Genomic DNA, 25,175 nt, shown 5'->3' on the forward strand with positions numbered 1-25,175 from the left:
AGTACTTGAAGCTAAATGCTAAAATAGAGAATATTTTTCATTAATTAGATTTAGCAGTGAGTCATTGTATGTAGTATTTTGCTATTTTGATTATTTTTTAAATCAAATTTTACATTTCAGAACATTTTCACCAACCACTATCTGGGCTCCTCATTTTTTTAGGAGGTGAAATCATGCATAATAAATTATTAGCAATAATTTTCCCTAACACATAATTAGTAAAGCTTGGGCTGGTGTGTTTATGTGTCCACTTTTACTTAGCTACTGTATTTATAATATTGAATTTATAACAAGACTACAGTATAATAAAAATATTTAAACTATGTACCTGGATAACTTCTATTTTTGTCTATAATCTTAAAATGATATTCTGTTAAAGTATTATAGCACTAAGGGAGGATAATAGCAAACTTTATTGTATTAATCCTATGCTACTGTATGCTACTGTAAAATGGATGTTTGGCTTATCCTCAAGTAATTTCATAAAGTTGATGTGATGGCATTCTTTTGACATTCAGCTTTTTTTATATGTTATTGTTAGAAGTAACTTGAGTTTCAATGTACAATTTCTCAATGCAAAATGATGTGTCTGCTTTCAAATCGAGGGAAATTTATTTACACTTTATCTAATTTGTCTTGGTATTTGTCTAGTTTAAATGAAATAAATAAAACACATCTTTAATATTTGAAATAATTTTAAAATGATAGACAAAGATACAGAAATAAAGAGACATAAACTAACGCAAATTTATTTTTCAATTAATTTCACGTAAATGGTAAATCTTCAGTTAACTTTGTCACAATATGAGGGAGGAGAAATTAGAATGTCAGCTCTAAAGCATGATCCTTACCTAAGAAAAATGAAGAGAAATTCATTTATCCATTAGAAATTTCAAAATTAATACAACTGAAATTGATAATGTTGAAAAAATAAAATACATTATGCATATATTACAGGTATGCATGGACTTTAAAAATTACACTTTTGAATTTCTTTTGGATTGCAGTCACTTTGGAATAGAACTTTGATCACTCTGGTTACCCTTTAAGAGAGGCAACCTGCAAACTTCAAAACCACAGATGCAGTGTTGTATGATTAAAAGAATATTATAGGTATTAGAACTCTAAAGTATTTTACTCAGGTTTTTTTTTTTTTTTAAATTAATTAATGTCCTTACAGTGCTCTTTATTCTTGTCCTTTTTAAAAATTTCTACTTGAGGGCCTCCCTGGTGGCGCAGCGGTTGAGCTCTGGGTTGCGAAGCTGCCCGCAGCCTCTGCAGCGCTGGTTCGATCCCCGGCTGCTCCACGGCCACTGGAGGAGGGTCCCGCATGGTGTGAAGTCCTCTCCTGCCACCCGCTGCTCCCCTCAGCAGTGTACTTCGGTCCTTCTGCCTGCTCTGCTCCCTGCTCTGTCTCTGGTGAATTCTCTCACCCTCCCACGCTTCTGACTGTACCCAGTGCTTGTATGCATAAATAAATAAATCTAAAATAATAATAATAAAGTACTTAAAAAAATTCTACTGGAATTTGGGCAGGATTCCTTTTTTAAAGATTTATTTATTTATGCATACAAGAACTGGGGTACAGGGGCCTCCCCTGGTGGCGCAGAAGTTGAGCGCTGGACTGCAAAGCTATCTGTAGCCTCTGCATCGCCGGTTTGTTCCCCGGCCTCCTGTGAGGGTCCCGCATGGCACGCAGACCTCTCCTGCTGCCCCCTGCTCCCCTCAACAATGTACCTCCGTCCTTCTGCCTGTTCTGCTCCCTGCTCTGGCTCTGGTGAATTCTCTCACCCTCCCACGCTTCTGACTGTACCCAACGCTTGTATAAATAAATAAATCTTAAAAAAAGAAGAAGTGGGGTACAGGCCAGAGATGTGGGGGTGAGAGGATTCACCAGAGACAGAGCGGGGAGCAGAACAGGCAAATTGACTAAAATACACTGCTGAGGAGAGCAGCGAGAGACAGGAGAGGTCTGTTGCGCCATGTGGGTATCTCCCTGCTGGGGATTGAACTCGCGCTGCATTGGCTGCAGATAGCTTCATAGGCTATGTCTTACCCCTCGTGCCACCAGGGAGGCCCAGGTTTCACTTTCTTTTTTTTTTAAGATTTATTTATTATTATTTATGCATGCAGGAGCTGGGGTACAGGCCAGAGGTGTGGGGTGATGGGATTCATCAGAAACAGAGTTGGGAACAGAACAGGCAGATTGACTGAAATACAGTTTTGAGGGGAGCAGTAGACGAGTCAAGAGAGGTCTGATGTGCCATGTGGGTTGCTCCCTGGCTAGCTGGGGAGTGAACTTGTGCTGCAGAGGCTGTGGACAGCTTCATAGGTTGCGTCTTAACCCCCACGCCACCAGGGAGGCCCAGGTTTCACTTTCTTAAGGCTACCACTGCTATCACTGAAAATGATCCATTTCTCTTTATTTTACACAGTTATTCTTAAAGAGATAAGTAGATATATTGTGCAGCATTGAGATTTTCTCTAGAGTCTTGAAGCATCTAAGCAAATCCATGTAGAACGTGATTATGAGTGTACCATGATGATGTGGGATATATGATTTTTTTAAGATTTATTTATTTATGCAAGCACTGGGTACAGTCAGAAGCACAGGAGGGTGAGAGAATTCACCAGATATATATATATATATATTATTATTATTATTATTATTATTATTATTCATCATTCAATTTGAACTATAATCAGAACAAATAACCCTACATTCAAATGTGATGCTTCTCAATACAAATCTGGAAGTATGTGTGCAAATACCATAATAAATATAATCCTAAAGCATTCACCTCATGGCAGGTGCATGATCTCCTATGAGAGAGCACATCCACATTGATATGCAAGAGCTGCAGTGCTCAAGTTGATAGGCGAGAAAGAAAATATAAAGAAAACTTGTGGGAAGGAAGAATATACTTCAGGACAAAAGCCAATATGGATACTGTCGTTCTTCAGACATACAGTAATTACTGGCAGAGCAAGCAGTTTTCTCAGAGTTGAAAGGTTAATTGTCCAATGAAATCAATATTATTCTCATTATGTTTGTCAATCATGAGGTGACTCACAGGTTAAAGGGACATTTAATATCAATAAGTGATATTGACATTTTGGAATAAGTTAAGCTATAAGTACAATTTTTAAAATAGCATGGTTATCCATATAATTAAAATTAGAAGTTGAGAAATTAATTTACAAATAATGGAGTGAAAGTGGTTTTGTGTACATAAAACTAGCTACACACACACACACACACACACAAAGACAGCTGCAATGCAAATTGTTAAACTAAAAAATTGTCAAGAATATCTGAATTATCCCTTCTCTTTTAACTTGCATCTACAAAGCTAATAATTGCATACCATCATTTTTACATATTTTATTTTCTGTATGAAATGAAAATTTAGAGACAAAATTAAAAACTAAACCCACAACTTCCACTACACTTATCTTCCAAATAATGAATATTAAAGTATCTGGAACAATTTTTAAAAATCTGCTTCTCTTATATATAAAATGAGCAAATATATTTTTAGTACTCTCTAATATAAAGAAGGAGCTATAGGTTTTTGTCCATTTCATCAAATATTTATGCAAAACTGGATTGTAACCAAGGCAATGAGTATGCTCATATTTGTTATGGAAAGTGTGGGAAAAATATTTGTCAAAAATAAACTTGTAACTTCTTTCATGCACACTACATAACAGACCTTTAAGGTAATGATTTATGAAAGTTAGCAGCATTATTTTACTATTTTCTTTTTTTTTTTTTTTAAGATTTATTTATACAAGATGCGGGTATAGGCCAGATGCGTGGGAGGGTGAGAGGATTCACCACAGACAGATCAGGGAACAGAACAGGCAGACTGATGAAATACACTGCTGAGGGGAGCAGCAGGCAAAACAGGAGAGGTCTGCTCGCCATGTGGGACCCTTGCAGGCCTACTGGGATGGATCTGGCACTGCAGAGGCTGTGGACAGCTTCATAGCACAGCGCTCAACCACCTGCACCACCAGGCGAGGCCCTATTTTACTATTTTCATACTACCTATATTCCTACTCATCCTCAGTGTAACAGTTCATAATTGCTTCTTATTTCATTTTATATTTTTTTCTAGTTTTGCTATTTTCTTTCTCCCTCCCCTTTCTCCTTCGCCCCTGTTTTCGATTCTTTCTTTCCTCCTTCCTCTCTGGCTCTCTCCCTTCTTCCCCTCCCTACCTAACTTTCTTTTTTCCTTTCTACCATCTTTTCTTCCTTTCTATCTATCTTTCCTCTTTTTTCCCCAGAAACACTGAGTGAATATATTGCATTTGGAAATTTTGTATGTTGTAGTAACAGCGTGGAGCTTCATCACATACCTCAAGTAGCTTATTAAAGGGAATTGAAAATGTTTAATAACTTATATTGGATCTGCAAAATATTCAATAAAATCTAAATATGCTCACCCAAGGTAAATTTACCAAAAGAAAAGTGCTTATAATTTGCTGAGCAGCAATATGTTCAGACACATCTTAATAGTCTCTATTTGACAATTTATGCTACAACTATAGGATAGAAACTGTTTTTGTATCCAATTTAAAAACATGATTGTTCTTCCCTTTACCCTAGAGCTTAAAGACAATTTACAGAAGTAGGCCAGTATGAAGTATTGCAACAATAAACAGTTGTTTTACTTTCTTTTTGAAGCAAAAATTAGGAAAACACTGCAATGCTGTTGTCATAAAATAAGTTAGCAACAGAACAAATATAAGATATCAAGTTTATTTAATTCCTACCATCACCATCATTATTCAGAGACCTATTTAAAGTATTTCATACATTTGAATGTGATTTGTTTTGAAAAATATATGGAAGTTGGAATAACATATTTTTTATTTGCGCAGTTTTAAACAAAAGGATCTATCATAAAGCATAATATATGAATGTTCTTTATATATGTATCACTGTGGAAAATACTAGTTGAAAATAATTTTATTTCAAAAGCATTAATTCCAATGAACATCATGTTACAACAAACTTGGTATCTTTTTTAAAGTATAATTACTTTTATGTGGCCTCCTGAGATTAATTACCAATTATAGGGAGTAAATCTATGTAATGAAGTGCATGGAAAAAAATCATCATTATACATTCTCCCATTCAAAATATGCAGTTACTAGAATATCAAAAAACAACCCTTGTCATTTTATTGAATATAAAATATATTTTTTTAATATTAACATTTGGCAATAAGTCACATTATAGGTAAATGCAATTTTTAAATAATTGATCCAAGTTAGAATTGTAAATAGTGGAAATGACACTAAAAAAGTAAAACTATGAGAGACATTATCTTACAAATTTAAACAGTTGTTTTAAAACTACCAAGTGTCATTTTAAAAATGATTTTACAATGGACATATCAGCAGCCGATTTACTTGTTTCTAATTAGAAAACAAAATTATTTTTGTAGGTTTACCAACAAATGAATGTAAAATATGTGAGGCCTTCATATCATATAGCACATAGTGTTCTTTAAATGCTGAATTAATCCCAAATAAATTGTGTTTTCCACCACTGTATATGATTTAGGGTCAGATTCAAATATCTTCCTTTTATTAAATTCATCACCTGCAATATTTAATTCACTTAACAACTTTTTAAATTTTAATATTTTATTTTAATATTTGTAGTAAAAAGTTCCCATGCCAAAAAAAAAAAAAAATGTTCTTTCTCAAAGTGTTCTTGTACATTTTTATGTAATGCTTCAGATGATATTAGAAAACATTTTCAAATCTCAGAAGAGACCCCCATTTGGGGTTTGGATTAGAATTATAGGAAACATACAAATTAATACAGAAAATTACATTTTTTTTTTCTAAACGAATGTAACATTTGATTACAACACTGCATTTAACTTAAGGGAAGAGGCATAGATCTTCTCAGATGTATGTCATCACACCAAACCCAACACCAAACACTTATTTACCTTTACCATAAATAATTTGATCCCATATCTCTTTTGTTCCCACTGCCACCCCACCCTCCCCAATCTCTAGTAGCCTCAACTCTGCTGTCATATTTGTAGTATCTGTTTATGTTTATCTTTGAACAGTTCCTTTGTTTTTGTTTCTCTGTATTCCACATATGAGTGAAATAATCTAGTATATTTCCTCTCCTTTTGACTTATTTCACCATGTTATGGCAAAGCATTTTTTTATAATAACTAATTATATTTCCTTTGTGTATATGTACCACATCTTAATGTACTCCTCTGTGTTTGGGTACTTAGATTGTTCCTATAACTTGTACATTGTAAGGAGTTCTGCAATGGACATAATACTGAATTAGTGCCTTTGAATCCCTGCCTTTTCAGTCTTGAAAAACTGGAAGTAGCATTGTTGGGCTTATTTTTAATATTTTTTGGAAACGTCATAATATTTTACATATGGGTTGGATCAGTCTACATTCCAACCAACAGTGTATGAGGGTTCTGTATTTTCACACCCTCACCAGCCATTCTCACCTGTGTGAAGTGTTACATAATTGCAGGTTAAATTTGCATTTCCCTGATAATAAGTTATGAAGTAATTGGTTCCATGTGGTTCTGGTTGACCATATAAATGACTTTTTTGGGTAAGTGTCTATTTGCTCGGCAGCCCATTTTTTGAATTAGGTTATTTTTTTGTTGTGTTGTTTAAGTACTTTGTGTATCTTGGATATTAGGGCCTTCTTGAACACATGATGTGCAAATATTTCTCACACTTAGTAGGATACCTTTTGACTTTAATGATAGCTTCTTTCGTGTATAGAGATTATTAGTTTGATGTAGTTCCATTTGCTTTTTTGCTTTTTTTTGCTTTTGTTTCCCTTGCCATAGACGTCAGCTCAAAGACACCACTAAAGCAAATGTGAAATGTTTTGCCTATGATATCTTCTGTTTATTTTATGGTTTTCAGTCTTAAATCCAAGCACTTAAATTTTGAGTTAATGAGTGGGAGGGAGTAGTGTTTATTTTTTTGCAGTGTTTCTACATTGTTCTTAAGTGTAAGTTTATTTTACATGATCCAGATTTTGCTGTTTGTGTCAAGACGGAACACAGACACTCAGAAGAATTTTCTCCTTGCAGCAAGAAGCAAGTTTCAATAAAGAACTACTTACAATAAAGAGCTACTTGTTTTCAGGATGGTTCAATATACGGAAATCAATCAGTGTAATCCAACACATCAACAAAAAGAAATATAAAAAGCATATGATAATGTCAATAGATCTAAGAAAGCATTCAACAAAGTCCAAAATCAATTTGTGATGAAGGCCCCTGAAATTCTCGGGATAGAAGGAACATAACATGACAAAAAACATATATGACAAACCTACTGCCAATATTATTCTCAATGGTGAAAAGCTGAATATTTTCCTTTAAGATCAAGAATAAGACATCCTCTCTCACCACTGCTCTTCAATATACTACTGGAGATCCTAGCCAGGGTACTAAGACAAGAGAAAGACATATATGAAATCCAAATAGGGAAAGAAGAGTAAAACTATCACTCTTTGCAGACAATATGATAGTATACATAGAGAACCCTAAAAACTCCACAGAAAAACTAATCAAAATAATCAATCAGTACAGTAAAGTAGCAGGATACAAAATCAACACACAAAAGTCAGTAGCCTTCGTACACACAAGCAATCAATCTGAAGAAGAGAAAATCAAGAAAACCATCCCTTTTATAATTGAAGCTAAAAAAAAAGAAAATACTTGGGAATAAATCTAACAAAAGAGGTGAAGGACCTATACAAAGAAAATCATAAAACACTGTTAAAAGAAATAGAAGAAACAAAGAGATGGAAAGACGTCCCCTGCTCATGGATTGGAAGAATTAAAATTATTAAAATATCCTTCCTACCAAAAGCCATATACAGATTCAATGCTATACCAATAAAAATCTCAATGGCATTCTTAAAAAAATAGAGCAAATACTAATGAAATTTATATGGAACCACAGAAAAATATGAATAGCCAAAGCCCTACTGATGAAAACAAAGGAGAAAGGAGGTATCACACTTTCAAAACTTCAAGCTATACTACAAAGCCATAATAACTAAAACAGCTCGGTATTGTAACCAAAACAAAAACACAGACCAGTGGAACCAAATAGAGGGCCCAGAAATAAAGCCACACTTATATGGACAACTTATCTTTGACAAAGGAGCAAAAGATATGCAATGGAACAAGGACACTTTGTTCAATAAATGGTGCTGGGAAAACTGTACCACCACATGCAAAAAAATGAAACTAGAGCTCTACCTCTCAGCATGCACAAAAAAATGAATGCAAAATGGATAAAATAACTGGACATAAGACCTGAAACCATAAAATATATTGAAGAAAATATAGGTAAAACACTACATCTCAATAAACTCTTTAAAGACTCATCACCCAAAGCAAAGAAAGTCAAGGAAAAGATAAACACCTGGGGTTACATCAAACTGAAAAGCTTCTGTACAGCAAAAGAGATACCAACACAAAGAGACACCCCACTGATTGGGAAAAAAAAAAATCTTTGCCCTCCATACAACCAGTAAGGGACTGATCACAAAGATATACAAAAAACTCACATGACTCAACAAAAACAAAGTAAACAATCCAGTCAAGAAATGGGCAGAAGAACTTACAAGACATTTCTCCAAAGAGAAAATGCAAATGTCCAACAGGCATATGAAAAGTTTCAACATCCCATTTAATCAGGGGAATGGAAATCAAAACCACATTGAGATACTACCTTAAACTAGTAAGAATGGCACATATCAAAAAAAAAAAAAATAAGCAACAGCAAATGTTGGCGAGGGTGTGGTGGAAAAAGAACTCTCCTACATTGCTGGCAGGAGTGCAAACTGGTCCAACCACTATGGAAAGCTGTCTAGAGGTTCTTCGGTCTACTAAAAATGGAGCTACCATAGGACCCAGCAATTCTACTACTAGGGATCTTCCAAAGGACACAAAAACATTGATTCAAAAGATCACCTGTACCCCTATGTTTATTGCAGCACTATTTACAATATGTAAAACCTGGAAACAACCCAAATGCCCCAAAATAGACGACTGGATCAAAAAGGTGTGGTATGTATGCACAATGGGATATTATTCAGTAATCAAAAATGATAAACTCATGCCATTTGCAGCAACATGGATAGAGCTAGATGGAATTATGCACAATGAAATAAGCCAGAAGGAAAAAGAAAAATATCAGATGGTTTCACTTATAGCAAGAATACAGGGGAGCCAAATAAGACATCAGTGTAAAAAATAATAACAGTATAAAACACAACAAAGTAAAAACAGACAATTATAAAGCAGAGACATGCTGCAGGGGAGGAGGAGGGAGAGGGATCAGAGGGAGGGGAGGAGGAGCTCAGGGGACTGTGGTGATGGTGGATAGGTGCATTGGTGAAGGAAAGTCTATGGGGGCTACACCTGAGGGGGGTAGGGGAAGAAAATATTTTTTTAAATGAACAATGTTGTAAAAATTAAAAAAAAATTAAAAATAAGTAAAAATAAAATATAAAATAGAATATAATTAAAGTAATAAAAAAGAGCTATTTGTTTTCTATATATTTTCATTGACATATGTTTATCATTGGAGTCCAAATCGGTTTATTGGAAATGATAATCTTTAGTTGTATTATTATTTTTGTATTTGTTTATACTAAACCACTTACTCTCTGCCTGTTGACTGGCGAGTCTGGTTCAGTTACATTTAGAGTGATTATCATATATGGAGACTTGTTACTGCCATTTTGACTTTAGTTTTCTTGTTTTATCTATTAATTTCCTTGTAATATATTTCAGGATATTCTTTTTTTTTTTTTCCACTTAGCTAGAAGTGATCTTTTCAACATTTCTTGCAGCAGAGGACTAGTGTTGCAAATTCCTTTAGCTTTGTTTATGTAAGGGAGGGCTTAGTGCTCTATCATTGCTGTAGTGTAAGTAAAGTATCAGGCTTTTCTGCCTTCCAGCCATTAGGACTGATGATGGAACCCTGTGGTCCTTAATGCATGCCTGATGGCGGGCACCTGGAGTATGGTGTGGGCATATATAAGTGGGTACATGTGGGCTAAGACTGTGCTAATAAGGGCAGTGTCATGGGGACGCCCGCAGAGAGCACACAGAACGAAAGAATGAAAGAGCAGACCGGCAGAGAAGCAAAGGCCATGGGAGAACCCCGGACAGCCCAGGAAGAGTGAAGACTTGCTAGAGGCTGGGAGGCCTGCCAGCGTCCTGGTCCCCCAGCACCCCTGCCTGAATGTACCTGGTAAAACAAAATAAAAGCCTGAAAAAAGCCACTGAGAGCTCCAGGACTCCTCTATACCCCATCTGCTCGGGTCATAGAAAATCTGCCCTGTGATCTTTCTGCCACTACACTTGCTTAAGAGTCATGCAGGACATAGTATTCTTGGCTGAAAGTTTTTATCTTTAAGTATTTTGAGAAAATCACTTCATTCTGTCTGTAGGGTAAGGAAAAATGTCAGGCTTTTCTGCCCTCCCGCCCTCAGGATAGATTATGGACCCTTACAGTCCTGAATGCATGCCTGATGGCGGGCACCTGGAGTAGGGTGTGGGCATAGGTAGATGGGATTCACCTGGGCTGAGACTGGACTTTTAAGGGCAGCATCATGGGGACGCCAGCAGAAGCTGAGAGAGAAGCAGAGCCATGAGAAGGGCAGAGAGAAGCAGAGAGAAGGACGAAGAGCCCAGATAGAGTGACGACGTGCTAGGGGCTGGGAGGCCCCCAGGGCCTGCTGTGTACCAGGCAAATCCAAATAAAAGCCTGCAAAAAGCCACTGAGGAGTCTGACTCCTCCTTTACCCGGCTGGCTGGATCAGAAAACCTGCACTGTGGCCTGTCCTGCCCTTACACTGTCTTTAAAAAAAAAAAAAATTAAATTTATTTTTTATATCCCCCATACAATAGCACCCCCTTTATTTCAACTCCAATCCTTCCCTCCCTGCCCGCTCCCATAGTGTGTCTCTGGTTTATATTTGCTTGTTGATTTAGATTTTTTCTTTATTATTGTTATTCTTTTTCCCGTTCCCTTATTTAGGTTTTCTAGATTCCTGCTATGAGTGAGACCATCCGGTATTTTTCTTTTTCTTTCTGGCTTATTTCACTGAGCATGATCCCTTCCAGTTCCATCCATGTTACTGCAAATTGCATGAGTTTATCTTTTTTTGAATGCTGAGTAATATTCCATTGTGTATATGTACCACATCTTCTTGATCCAGTCATCTATTTTTGGGCATGTAGGGTAAAGAAAATGTCAGGCTTTTCTGCAGTTCCGCCATCAGGATAGATGTTGGATCCTTGTCCTGAATGCATGCCTGATGGCGGGCACCTGGAATAGGGTGTGGGCATAGGTAGATGGGATTCAGCTGAGTTAAGACTGTGCTTTTAAGGGCGGCGTCACGGGGACGCCAGCAGTAGCAGCAGCAGCAGCAGCAGCAGCAGAAGCTGAAGCAGAAGCCGAGAGAGAAGCCGAGAAGCAGCAGAACTAACACTAGAGAGCCCAGATAGAGTGTAGACTTGCTGGTGGCTGGGAGGCCTGCCAACCTCCCAGCCCCCCAGCCAGCACCCCGCCTGCCATATGCCTGGTGAAACCCAATAAAAGACCTGCAAAAACCCACTAAGGACTCTGACTCCTCCTTTACCCAGTCTTCATGGGATCAGAAAACCTGCCTTGTGTCCAGTCCTGCCTTACAGGGCATTTGGGTTGTTTCCAAAGCTTAGCTATTGTAAATAGTGCAGCTATAAACATAGGGGTGCAGGTGCCCTTTTGAATTAATGTTTCTGTGTCATTTGGGTAAATTCCTAGGAGTGCAATTGCTGGCTCATATGGAAGCTCTATCTTTAGTAGGTTGAGGAATCTCCACACAGCTTTCCATAGTGGTTGGACGAGTTTGCACTCCCACCAGCAGTTCAGGAGAGTTCCTTTTTCTCCACATCTTTGCCAACATTTGTTGTTGCTTGTTTTTTTAATATGTGCCATTCTCACTGGTGTAAGATGATATCTCAGGGTAGTTTTGATTTGCATTTCCCTGAGTGCAAGTGATGTTGAACATTTTTTCATATGCCTGTTGGCCATTTGCTTTTCCTCTTTGGAGAAGTTTCTTTTTATCTCTTCTTTACAGACACATCACCCAAAGCAGTGATAGTGAAGGCAATGATAAACAGCTGGGACTACATCAAATTAGAGTTTCTGTACAGCAAAAGAGACAATAACCAAAACAAAGAGAAACCCCGCTGGCTGGGAGAAAAATTCTGCACACAACACTAATGATAAAGAACTGATCACAAAAATCTACAAAGAGCTGATGAGACTCAACAAAAATAAAGAAAATAATCTAGTCAAAAAATGCCCTGGTTGTGCAGGCGGTTGAGGGCCACTCTGTGAAGCTGTCCGCAGCTTCTGCAGCACTGGTTCCATCCCGAACAGCCGGCGAGGTTCCCACATGGCATGGCAGAACTCTCCCACTGCTCCCCTCAGCAGTGTATTTCATCAGCCTGCCTGTTCTGATCCCCACTCTGTCTCTGGTGAATCCTCTCACCCTCCCGTGCATCTGGCCTGTACCCTGGTTCTTGTATAAACAAATAAATAAATAAATAAATCTTTTAAAAAATTGGGCAGAAGAGCTAAAAAGAAACTTCTCATTCTGTCTTTTATTGTAGAGTTTCTGCTGAGAATTCTGACTTAAGCCTGTTGGGAATACCTCTTTAAGTTACCTTCTACATCCCTCCATCCCATCCCTAGTCGCCTTAAGTTGTTTTTCTTAGTGGTGTCAGATATTTCTTGAATTACTTATTGCATTATTTTTTTTTTAAATCTTGTTTCTCTCCCCTTTCACTTGGGTCCTTAATGCAATATTTTCTTTGAGATCACTGATTCAATCTTCCATACGATCAATTCTGCTTACATATGTTTCTCTAGAGTTTTTGATTTCACTTTCTGTGGCCCTTGCCTCATGAATGTTTGTTATTTTCTTAATTTAATGGTTTAATTTATACATCTGCTCTTTGATTTTATTCTGGATCTCATTAATTTACACTTCTAAGTTTTGCTTTATCTCTTTGATTAGCTTTTTCAAGTTATCTTGCATTTCTGTGAATTTCTTTTCTGACTTCTCTTGTCACTCTGAGATTTCTTCTATCTCTTCGTGTTTTTTTTTTAAATTTATTTATTTATTTTTTAAAAGATTGACTTATTTATTTATAAAAGCATTAGATACAGTCAGAAGTGTGGGAGGGTGAGAGAATTCACCAGAGCCAGAGTGGGGGGCAAAGCAGGCAGAAGGACCGAAGTACACTGCTGAGGGGAGCAGCGTGAGGCAGGAGAGGTCTGCGTGCCATGTGGGACCCTCCTCCTGTGGCCAGGGAGGAGCCGGGGATTAAACCAGCGTTGCAGAGGCTGCGGGCAGCTTTGCAACCCAGCGCTCAACTGCTGCACCACCGGGGAGGCCCAATATTTTTATTTATTTATGCATACAAGAAATGGGTGTAGGCCAGAGGTGGGAGCTGAGTGGGCTCACCAGAGACAGAGTGGGGCACAGAACAGGTGGACCAACTGAAATATACTGCTAAGAGAAGCAGTGGGTGAGAGAGGAGAGGTCTGCTGTTCCATATGTGGGTCAGCTCTCTGCCCCATGCTCACACTGAGGCCACAGTGACGGCTTATAGCATGATAGCCTGACACTTAACCCCTGTGCCACCAGGGAGGTCCCTCTTTGTGTTTCTTTATTATAGTAATCCTGAACCACCTTTCTGAAATGGAGATTTAATCTTCCATCTTTTGGCATCTGTATTCTGGAGATAATTGTGGTTTCCTTGTGATGATATACTTTTTTGAGGCCCCTTGTTTCCACGCATTTTATATATATATTGTATTTACTTTTGGTTACTTTAGGTCTCCTTATTTTGTTATTGTTCACAAAACTTTATCATTAACTTGGGTGATTATACTATTTGGTTTTACCTATACATGGCACTATAGTTTTATTTATTTTTTTTCAAATTTACTTTGGTCTTTGTTAGCTTCTGTATTTATCCAGGTATGCTTGCAGTTGCTCAGTCAGCAAGATAGGTAGGGCTTGGCCAGATCCAGATTTTGTTGTGGATGCGATGGATGAGTTTGGACTTGTTTATGTTTGTGGCACCCCCCAATATACCTACATTCTGAGGTTTGTGATGAGAGACCTTGTAGTTCCTGTTCTCTCTGTGCATGTCACAAGGTAAGTACTTGTTTTGTGGGGTGGGAAAGGGTAGGCAAATCGGAATGTTCTGATTTAATCATTACCTGATATCCAACCTGTGTGGAGAATGTTAGTGCCTTCACAAGGTTTTCCCCTCTTTCAAAGGAAGGTGACTGCATATATACCACATAAATACTGATCCTACTTCCCCTGGGCTGTTTACTGAGCTGACTGTCTTGCCACTGGTGTTCCCTACTCAGAAAATAACCCAAAATTGCCTCTCTCCAACTACCTCTTGTTCAAAGTAGATGAATGTCCTCAGTGTCAACCTTGCTGAAGTTTGCAGTGTTCTCTATGGTACAACTGTCATCCATGGAATAATTTCATTGCTCTTTCTCACCTCTTCAGGAACCACAGTGGTTTGAACCAGCCCCTGCTGCTGCTCTGTGGTACCTTTAACATCTGCCCCACTTGGTAGAAACTGTTCTAATAGTTACCAGCACCTACTGGTTCTTGTTTGCTTCCAGTTCCTATATTCATGCTCAATGGGGTCTGCTGGGACCTACGTTGAAATCCTGTGTTGAAACTCACTGGGGTCGCTGTTGGAGGCCTAATATGGCAGGGGTACTTTCAAAGCTTGTCATTTTGCTCACTAATGGCAGGGACACATTCCAGTTTTGCTCTGTTACTTGCAGTGCCCACCAGGCTAGCAGGGCTTGGATTATTCACTGCTCACTAACCCTCTTTGAAAATTGTTCCTATTTGTTTTCCTTCAAGACTTAATGACTTTTGTCTGTTGCAGTTTAGCTGTGAGTATATGGAGGAGGTGAGCCCGGCATCTTCATTCTGCAGCTATTGATATCTTGTTCTTCTCAAGTCTCTTTAAATATATGTTACCATGCCATGCAAACCGTAGTTTTGAGTCGACTTTCTTTTGTAAATTAGTTGTATTAAAATTATTTCTGAATTTCTCTTGGATATTAAATAATTTAACAGAATTTCTAAAACCAATCAACAGTGTTGAAAACACTTACTCTAAAAGAATTTCACAACTATCTGAGCATGTGTGAATAACAATCCAATGCAATGATATAAAATGAAAGGGAAGGTCAGCAGGCTTCTTGCACAAAAACAAAAGAAATTCTCCAGTACATCAATAACAATCAAGACAGAACACAGACACTCAGAAGTAAGAATTCTCTCCTTGCAGCAAGAAGCAAGATTCAATAAAGATCTACTTTCAGAACCAGATAGAGAGATAAATTGTGAAAATCTATCATCTACCTATCATCCTAGTGTTTTTATGTAATGGAATATTATCTCATTAAAACCATAATAAAGAAGGAAATCCTGCCATGTACAACATGCAACATGGGTGGATCTTGAGGACATTATTCTAAGTAAAATAAGTTAGAAAATGAAAATGCTGGATGTTCTTAAATGTGGGATCTGGTATTTAAGAAGACCAAAGTCATGGAAACAGAGAACAGATTGGTCTTTTCTAGGGTAGAGGTGGACTTTGGTGAAGTTTGTGAAGATCTACAAATGGTACACACTTCAAGTTCTAAATAAATAATAAGAGATAATAAGAAAATAAATAATAAGAGAGAGGAAAGATGATTTATTTTTCCTGTGTGAAGTTTTAGCAAAAAGACAAATGTTTGGGGTCCCCCTGGTGGTGCAAGGGGTTAAGCGTGTCAGCATGATGAAGCAATCAGCAGCCACTGAGCACGAGTTTTCAATCCCTGGCCAGGAAGCTACCCACATGGCACAGCAGACCTCTCCTTTCTTGCCCACTGTTCCCCTCAGCAGTGTATTTCAGTAGATCTGCCTGTTCTGCTCCCCACTCCGTCTGTGGTGAATCCTCTCCCCCCTTGCACCTCTGGCCTACACCCCAGTTATTGTATGCATAAATAAATAAATCTTTAAAAAGAAAAGGCACAATAAGGTCTTCAAAAAAAAAAAAAAGACAAATGTTTGTAAATCACAAAAAGAGATTTCACCAGATGCATTCTGTTGGAACCTTGATCATTTCCTTCTTTAAGTCCAGAAATGTGAAAAGTGTTTTTTTTTTTTTTTGTAGTTTAAGTCATCCATTTTATGATGTTTTCTTATTGCAGCCCTAACTGATTAAAATGGCTTGATTCAGAAATCTCGTACCATGGAATATTAACTGTGAGTTACTGTATAAGGTATAAATTCACTATTAGGTCTATACTTCATAATCATTATGTAAATGCAAATGTGCAACATAACTAGTGACCAATGATGTGATTTCTGTCCAAGTCTGTCATTCTGACCAATGATAGTCACTGTGCATCTTTTTTTGTTTTATAAAATTTCTCTTTTTTTTTTTTTTAGATTTATTTTATTCATACAAGAACTTGGGTACAGGCCAGAGGTGCAGCAGGGTAAGAGAATTCACCAGAGACAGAGCAGGGAGCAGAACAGGGAGATGGACCGAAAACACTGCTGAGGGGGAATCAGCGGGTAAGACAGGAGAGGTCTGCTGCACCATGAGTATCTTCCTGGCTGGCTGGGAATCGAACTTGCACTGAAGAGGCTACGGAAAGCTTCACAGCACTGTAATCCACCGGCTGAGCCACAGGAGAGGCACTACTATACATCTCTTAAACATTTTGTGTGCAGATAGCAATGTGTGCTACTGTGTTACTTCTTCCCTACCAGTAATAACCCACAAGATCTTATCATAAATTGATAATCATAAGAGGGTAATGTTTAACAAGGATGAATTCCAACAAACACATAAGCAGTAAGTATGCAGAATATGGAGTCAGATGGTATTATAAGATACATATTTATGGGACTATTGACAAAATTAGTGTTTGAGAGACTCTAAATGTTATCAGAACAACTTCATGAACTCAAACTTATCAACGCAAGTTAATATGGTGATTTTGTTTAAAAGACTGTGGATGGGGCCTCCTTGGTGGCACAGGTGGTTGAGTGCTGCCCTGTGAAGCTGTCCACAGCCTCTGCAGTGCGGGTTTGATCCCAGCCTGCCAGCGAGAATCCCACATGGCGCAGCAGAGTTCTCCTGTCTCTCCTGCTGCTCCCCTCAGCAGTGTTTTTGTCAGTCTGCCTGTTCTGTCCCCTGCCCTATCTCTGGTGAATCCTCTCACCCTCCTGTGTATCTGTCCTGTATCCTGGTTCTTGTTTAAATAAATGAAATCTTAAAAAAAAAAAAAAGAAGAAGAAGACTGTAGATGTCCTAGAGAAAGTAATACCAAAATATTGTTCCTCATTACAGTAACTTGAAAATATTTCACAAAACTGATTATACTAAAGACAAATACTGGAAACTGACTGTCAGGGCCATGCCCCAGGCCAGGTAGGTTCATTCTGCACTCAGGCAGATGGAAAAAAAGCCATAGGACTGTGGGCAGGGATGTCATGGAGGGACCATTGTTCATGCAACATGAGGCTGGGTGCACAAGTGGAGGTGGCCTCTGCTACCCCCCATCAGTCTTTATATGATTTAGAGACAAAGCCAGTTGTTTGTCAATGCTTGCAAAAGGGGTACACTAACTTACTCACTGGGCATGCACAGTGTGCATCATGGCTATAGCAAGCTTACTGATAAAAGCTTGGCCACATGGTTACAGACTGTTTGCTGATAACAGCTTTTGCCCAGGTCACAGAGAAAGAGGCTGAATGACTCTATGTCCCTCTCCTTGGCCACACAATCCACCCCCTTCAGAGATTTTTGCCACAAAATATACATTTTTTGTATGTTTTTCTTAGCAAAGAATGTGGAGTGCTGTGTTTATACATTGTAACAGCAATGCATATTGTAACAAATTTTGTGGTTTTACAGTCAGGGCTGACAGGGCCTCTCCAAAATTTTTACATTTACTTTGAAAAATGCATGCATCATTTTGAGTCCACAGGGGCAAATTATAGGGGCAGTGCACAACTTGAACAATCCCCACCTATTTTAGGCCTGTTACTGTACCCATAATCTTATCATGGCCTTATCCTCTGAGTTCATGCTGTCAGGTGTTTGTCACCCACATATGGGCAGGCAGCTGGATGTTCCGGGGTGGACACTCAGCATGCCAGTGCAACAAGTCCTTTATTACTCTTACCCGAAGGCAAAAATCTCAGCAGGGGTCTACACCCAGGTGCTTGGGGTACATTTACTCTGGGATAGATGACACGCACCTCACATGGCTTTGGGGTAATTACCCAACGCTCAAGGGAAGCTTCATGACCCTCACCTTAACATCCTGAACAATCATGGCCATCACTGTATAATGTGGACCACTGAAACATTTTACAGTTTTTATGCAGCAGGGTTTGCTCTGCCCCATTGGATGGCTAGTTTTACCTGAGGCCTTTAGTCCCCACCCATCCCTTGCAGACATTTTTTCTTTTCTTTTTTTTCTCCCGTCCCCTACCCCCTTGGGCCTGTGCCTTATTTGAAAGCAAAGAGAATCTATCCTCAGTCAAGAATCTTCACCAAATGATTCTCAGGACACAGGGCTCCTGGGAGTTACTGATCAGCATGTTTCTTTACAAAAGTCCTCTTTCAAGGGAGTAAATCTTGTATTCTCCTGTAACTGTTGCCACAACTTCAACAGGTAGATGTTGGACTTTATATCTATGTAAGCCTGGTCTGCGCCTGCCCCTAGCAAATTTACACACATTTGGGTGCATACCCCTTTAAGATTCTTGCCTGCCTTCTGTGGTGACTTTCCGATTGCCTAGTAACCATTCAGACTTTCTGGTCCTGGTGCCAGTTTTTGGCCTCATCAAAACTGTTTTTTGGTACATTTTCTGTGTGACTGCAGAGGGCCTGGTGAGGACACCCTCCCTCAGCCAGCCCCAGGCTTCTCTGGAACCTGACCCTGTCCCTGTGAATGTGTCCCCAGCTCCCTGGCTGAGCATGGATGCCTGCCTTGGCCCTGGGAGTGGCTGAGTTCAAGGCAGCTTTAGGCCACTGCAACCAGCCATCTACCTCTTGGATTTTATCTTCTGGGTTGTGAAAAGGATCCCATCTACCGGATTGTGTCTATAGACATAGAGCAGCCAAGCTGCAAGCATTTTCCACCTTCTGGTGGAATTATTTGTCCTAGTCCATCAGTTTTCTTTTTTATGTCACCGCTGGGCAAACTCTGAATGACTGACCAGGGTCCCTTTTATCCTGAAGAGTCTAGGGTAGTGGGCTGGTCCTCCTGGCCATCTTCTCCACACAAGGTCTCAGCAGCATCTCCAACTCATCCTGCAGCTCTTGAACCTTGACTGTCTCCAGTGCTCTCTCTGACTTTACCCATAGAGCTGTGAGGTGACATCCAGCCCACAAAACTTACTGCAACATGGGCATCACACTCATCCAATGTCTCCCCAGTCGTGTGCAGAACACTCTTTGCTTGTACTCCTTCTTTATCTGCCCTAAGGGCCCGTTTATTTCAGGCCAGTCTAGCGGAAAGTGGCCGGGGGGGTTGCACCCACTCAGAGAGGAGGCTGGCCACTAAATGTCACATATACCTGGCTAGCCACACCATGCCTACTAGGAACTTAGAAGTCTTCAAACCTGATTGTGCTGGATCCTACGTACAACACCAGTGTCAAGGCCATGCTCCAGGCTGGCTAGGTTCACTATGTACTTGGGAAGACTAAAAAAGAGCTGCGTGACTGTGGTCAGAGATGTCACTGAAGGTCCTCTATCCACAAAACATGAGTCTAGGTAGCCTCATGTAGAAGCAGAAGCACCCCCCTCCTCTGGCCCCTATCAGCCTTTATATGATTCATAGACAACGCCAGGCATGTGTTTATAGTTACGGAAGGGGAGAATTAACTGTGCACGCCAAGTGTACATCATGGCTACAGAATGCTCATTTATAGCAACTTCCACTGTCATGGCTAAAGACTGCTTGCTGATAATGGGGTCTGCCAAGGTCACAGGGGAAGAGTCTGAATGACTCTATAACCTCCTCCCTGGCCCACACGAAAGATATATGAAATTTCCCAAGAGAGTGAAAGTGCTCACTTCCATATTCTAAGTTATAAGCAGAAGAAAAGTAATGTTCAACTACTAAACACTTAAGTTCTCATTATGTCTAATGTTTAAATTAAAGTATAGTATATAAAAAATTCACTATTTTCTTTCCCTATACATTTGTAAAAAACAATGAAAGATTTATTATTTTGACAAAACTCTTAAAGGTTAAGGAACAATGTAATTTTCCGCAAATGAATATTCCTCTAAGCATAGTTTCAGTCATTTTTAAGATCCAAAGCTATGTTGCAAATGAAGAATTCCCAATCTCTCTCTCTCTCTCTCTCTCTCCTTTCTCCCCAAATTTTAGGATCTTGTTGAGGTCTTATTTTCAGGATTGTTTTTCTGATTCCGATGCAAGTAATCTATTAGAGAAACTTGGATATATGACTGTCTGGTCCTCTGCCAAACTCACCAACATTGAAAACAGCCAATAAAGTATCAGATGCTTCTGATTAAAATGGATGATTCTAGGCCTCCCTGTGACACAGGGATTCAAACACAACCTATGAAACTATCCGCAGCCACTGCAGCATGAGTTTGATCCCAGCCAGCCAGGGAGCTACCCAATTGGTACAGCAGACCTCTCCTGACTCACCCGCTGCTCCCCTCAGCAGTGTATTCGTCAGTCTGCCTGTTCTGTTCCCCGCTCTATCTCTGGTGAATCCTCTCAACCCCCCACTTCTGATCTGTACCCCAGTCCTTGTATGCATAAATAAATAAATCTTAAAAAAATGGACGGCTCAAATATTTTTCCTATGTACAAGCTAAGGGTACCCAAGAAAGCATAATCTTCCCACAGAAAGCAAAGTTACCATGGATGCTAAGCCAAGCCCTCCCTCCCCCGACACACAAACTAAACTAGATGATATCTAGCATGGTATAAAGTACTGAGTGAGCTGAAAATATTGAAAATTCATTTGGTTGAGTCTCAAAACTTTGCCATCACACTTGCAGCCAAAAGTAAAAGCAATGCTTTGCTTAATGGATACCAGGGAACCATTCTATCCATCTATGCCCTATGTCTATGCCCCTCATTCCCTATCACTCTCCTTTCAACCACAGTTGCTTTTAGAAGAGGAAAACTGGGAGGTGGGACTGAAATCTCCTCTCCAAGGAAAATTGAAGGTCATAATAAATGAGCCAGAGTTTTTGGGGAACTCTGGGTAAAGGAGAAATTGAAATTTATTGCAGTTTTTATAATGATGCCCAAGCCCCTATCCTTGTGGAAGAAAAGTTGCTGGATTTAGCCAATGGAATTCAGACAGGTTATGAACAGGGGAAGCACAGCAAACCTTGTGGTGTAGGTAGAGACTTTTAGGTCAAATAGATATACTGATGTTGTTTCTTATACATATGAATTATTTATGGAATTAATGAATGAATTAATTAACATAAAATGTGTGTATTACATATGTGTACTTCTATGTAAGCACTATTATCTATTCTATTATTCCAATAGGGAAAACTTTATATAGTATTTAGTTATTGGGATGAGTAAATATCTTCCTAATACTTGTACAGACTTTGTGAAGGAAAAAGGAAAACCAGTTTTGTTATTGTGTTATTTTTTTGTAGGAGGAAATCTTAATGTAACATTTCATTAGGATTCTTTTTACTTGTTTTTTTTTTTGCCATTTTCAACATGTAAAAGTTGACTTAAAAGTATATTTGAACTAATCCTAATCTTCCCATTCAAACTCAAACTGTATCATTGTTTGTTTTTTTTATAATTTAATTATTGTTCAAGAAAGAATACTTCTTCCTTGTTAATTTTTTGATTATAAGAATTTCTACACTCAGGTGTAGACATTGTTGTTTTTCCACCACTAAAGCATCCATAGTCCATCACCACAGTATATTGTGCATTCCCCCCACCCTAAATGAACTTATCTGCAACCCCCTCTCCTCTTTCCCTCTTGTATGCCTCATATCTATGCTTACCTTTCAAAGTTTGTCTTGGTCTGACCCTTTGTTTTGTTTCTCTAAATTTCACACATATGTGAAATCATCCTGCATTACTCTTTCTCCTTCTGACTTATTTCAATTCAAATAATCCCTTCAAGATCCATCCATGTTGCTGAAAATTGTATGATTTTATCTGATTTCATCTTTTTTGATTGCTGGGTAGTATTCCATTCTGTATATATAAAATATCTTCTTAGTTCATTCCTATGTCACAGGGCATTTAGCCATGTCTTGGCTATTGTAAATAATGCTGCTATAAACATAAGAGTGCATGTTTCCCTTTGATTTATTGTTTTCATGTTCTTTGAATAGATACCTAGGAGTATATTTGCTGGGTCACATGGAAATTTGATTTTAGTTCTCTGAGGAATTCCACACAGCTTTCTATAGAGGCTGGGCAGTATACATTACTGCTTACAGTGTCAGAGATATCTTTTTCTCCTACAACCTCATCAGCTCTTGTTATTTTGCTATCCTTTATATGGGTCTTTCTCACATGTTGAAGGTGGTATCTCACTATGATTTGATCTGTATTCCCCTTACAGTAAGTGATGGTAAACATTTTTTAATGTACATGTTGGTCATCTGCATATCTACTTTAGAGGAGTGACTGTTTAGTTCTTCTGATCATTTTTTATGTTTGGATACTTGTTTTGTTTTTTTGGGTTATATAAGTTTTTGTAGCTCTTTGATATTAGTACCTTTCAGACAGATGGTGTGCAAATATATTCTCCCACTCAGTTGGGTGTATCTTTGGTTTGGTTACTGTCTCTTTTGCTGTACAGAAACTTTTTAATTTGATGTAGTTTTTATTCCCCATTCTATTCCTTGCTGTGTGAGATGAGCCCTCATAGATATTTCTTCATTTCATGTCTTGGGATGGTTTTCTGTGTTTTCTTCCATATATTTTATAATTTCAGGTCTTAGATCTAAGTCTCTTATGCATTTTGAGTTGATTTTCACTTATGGTGTGAGACTGTAATCTAATTTCATCCTTTTGCATGAGGCAGTCAAGTTTTCACACCATCGATTATTGAAAAGACCTCCTTGTATATACTTTGTTCCTTTATGATAAATTAGTTATCCATAATGCCTGATTTTATTTCTCAGCTCTCTATTTTATTCCATTGGTCTATAATTTTATTTGTCTTCCTGCATCATGTTGTTTTAAATATTATGGCATTGAAGTATATTTTGAAGTCTGGAAGTATGATACTCCCACTGTTCCCCTTATTTGAAAGAAGAGTTTTGACAGATTGTTAGGGGTATTTTGTGGTTCCATATTGATTTCAATAATATTTGTTCCATTTCTTTGAAGAATGTCATTGGGATTTTCACTGAGATTACTTTGAAAATGGAGATTGCTTTGGGTAGGATGGCCATTTGAAATGGAGATTCCATGAGCAGGGGCTATCTTTCCACCTTTTATGTCTCATATTTCTTTTAGCAACCTTTCATAGTTTTCCTTGTACAGGTCCCTGACTTCCTTTGCTAAGTTTATTCCCAAGAACCTTTTGTCTGTGTGTGTGAGAGAGAGATTTTATATAGGATGGTTTATTTAATTTATTCTTCTTCTACCTCATTGATATAATAAGGCAATTTATTTTGTGTGTGTGAATTTTGTATCTTGCAACTTTGCTGAACTGGTTTATTGTTTTGATTTTTTTTTCCTGTGGAATATTTGCTGTTCTCTATGTGTATTATAATATCATCTGCAAATAATGATAGCTTTAATTTGTCTTTCCCAACTTGGATTCCTTTCATAACTTCTTTTTGCTTATATGTTCTAATTAGGTCTTCTAATACTATCTTGAATAATAATGTTGAGGATGGACATTCTTGTCTCTGGGGAGGCCCTTTAAACAAATCTTAATGGAAAGGGTGTCAGGTTTTCACCAGTGAGAATGGCACTATCTGTTGGTTTGACATTTAAGGCTTTTATTATTTTTGGATATATTTCATTTATCACTAGTTTTTTCAAGAATTATTTCCTAAATGAATGCTGAATTTTATCAAATGTTTTCTCAGCATCTATTGATAGGGTCATTTGGGTTTGCTTTTTTGTTTGTTTGTTTTTAATTTGGTGAATTACACTGATTGTTTTCAGGTGTTGATCCATCTTTGTATTCCTAGAATAAATCCCATTTGGTGGTGGTCTATAATCTTTTGATGCATTGTTATATTCTGTTTTTAAAGAGTTTATTGAGAATTTTTGGTTGTGTATTCATTATGGAGAGTGGATTGTGGTTTCCTTTATTTGTGTTGTCTTTATTTGACATTGGTATTAACATAATGTTGGCTTCATAAAATGTATTTGGAAGTTTTCCTTCTTTCTGTTTTCTTTTTTTCTTAAAGTCTAAACATGATACACATCAGTTAATCTTTGAAGTCTGCTACAAGTCTTTTGTTAAGCCATGTGCTACTGAACATTTGTTTTCATTGTTCTATTAATCATTGTATTTTCCATTCTTTTTTTTTTCTTCTTTTTTTTAAGATTTATCTATTTATTTATACAAGCAGTGGGTACAGTCAGAAGCATGAGAGGGTGAGAGAATTCACCAGAGCCAGAGCAGAGAGCAGAACAGGCAGACTGACAAAGTACACTGCTGAGGGGATCAGCGGGCAGCAGGAGAGATCTGCATGCCATGTGGGAATTTCGCCTGGCAGCTGGGGATCGAACCGGCACTGCAGAGGCTGCGGGCATCTTCGCAGCCCAGCACTCAACCACTGCACCACCGGCGGGGCCCTGCATTGTCTATTCTTTTATCTTGCTACCTTTTTCAGGTAGGTCTACTTTATCTTATATAAAGATGGCTTTTCCTGTCTCAGTTTTGGTGTCATTTGCTTGTATAAATGTTTTCCGTCCCTTTGTTTTCAGTCTATATATGTACTTGAGCTTAGGTGTGTTTCCTGGAAATGGAAGGTTTGATTTTGTTTCCTGGTCCAATTCAATAG

General features: G+C 38.3%; 1 pseudogene; it reads right to left on the minus strand.

Annotated features, from left to right (window-relative positions):
* The window catches only part of LOC119258170 (KATNB1-like protein 1), a 32,700-nt pseudogene extending 14,202 nt beyond the window's left edge, over window positions 1-18,498 (minus strand).
* Between the last annotated feature and the right edge of the window lie 6,677 nt (window positions 18,499-25,175).

Source organism: Talpa occidentalis, unplaced genomic scaffold (assembly GCF_014898055.3).
Source record: "Talpa occidentalis isolate TD23 unplaced genomic scaffold, MPIMG_talOcc4v2.1 talOcc4.4, whole genome shotgun sequence".
NCBI classification, from domain to species: domain Eukaryota; kingdom Metazoa; phylum Chordata; class Mammalia; order Eulipotyphla; family Talpidae; genus Talpa; species Talpa occidentalis.